Genomic DNA, 574 nt, shown 5'->3' with positions numbered 1-574 from the left:
CCTTTCAGTTCTTAACTGAATTCTTGCAGATCTGTGATACTGTTAAGACTAATGGAGTAGATCCTGAAGTCTACAGGCTCATGCTTTTCCCTTTTGCTGTGAGAGACAGAGCTAGAATATGGTTGGTTTCTCAACCTAAAGATAGCCTGAACTCTTGGGATAAGCTGGTCAAGGCTTTCCTAGCCAAGTTCTTTCCTCCTCAAAAGCTGAGTAAGCTTAGAGTGGATGTTCAAACCTTCAGACAGAAAGAAGGTGAATCCCTCTATGAAGCTTGGGAGAGATACAAGGAACTGACCAAAAAGTGTCCTTCTGACATGCTTTCAGAATGGACCATCCTGGATATATTCTATGATGGTCTGTCTGAATTAGCTAAGATGTCATTGGATACTTCTGTAGGTGGATCCATTCACCTAAAGAAAATGCCTGCAGAAGCTCAAGAACTCATTGACATGGTTGCTAATAACCAGTTCATGTACACTTCTGAGAGGAATCCTGTGAGTAATGGGATGCCTCAGAAGAAGGGAGTTCTTGAAATTGATACTCTGAATGCCATATTGGCCCAGAATAAAATATT

The 574-nt window shown here is 41.3% G+C and overlaps 1 non-coding gene across 1 annotated transcript; it reads right to left on the bottom strand.

The window, feature by feature from the left end:
- Nucleotides 1-212: 212 nt before the first annotated feature.
- LOC148568408 (small nucleolar RNA R71) lies at nt 213-320 on the bottom strand. The gene has a single exon (XR_015882758.1). It is a non-coding gene; the product is annotated as a small nucleolar RNA R71 (small nucleolar RNA).
- Nucleotides 321-574: the final 254 nt, after the last annotated feature.

This window comes from Arachis ipaensis, chromosome B4 (assembly GCF_059453495.1).
Source record: "Arachis ipaensis isolate K30076 ecotype BB chromosome B4, ASM5945349v1, whole genome shotgun sequence".
In the NCBI taxonomy this organism is placed as follows: Eukaryota; Viridiplantae; Streptophyta; class Magnoliopsida; order Fabales; family Fabaceae; genus Arachis; species Arachis ipaensis.
The sequence above is the reverse complement of the archived record's forward strand: the minus strand, read 5'-3'. Positions and strand labels throughout refer to the sequence as shown.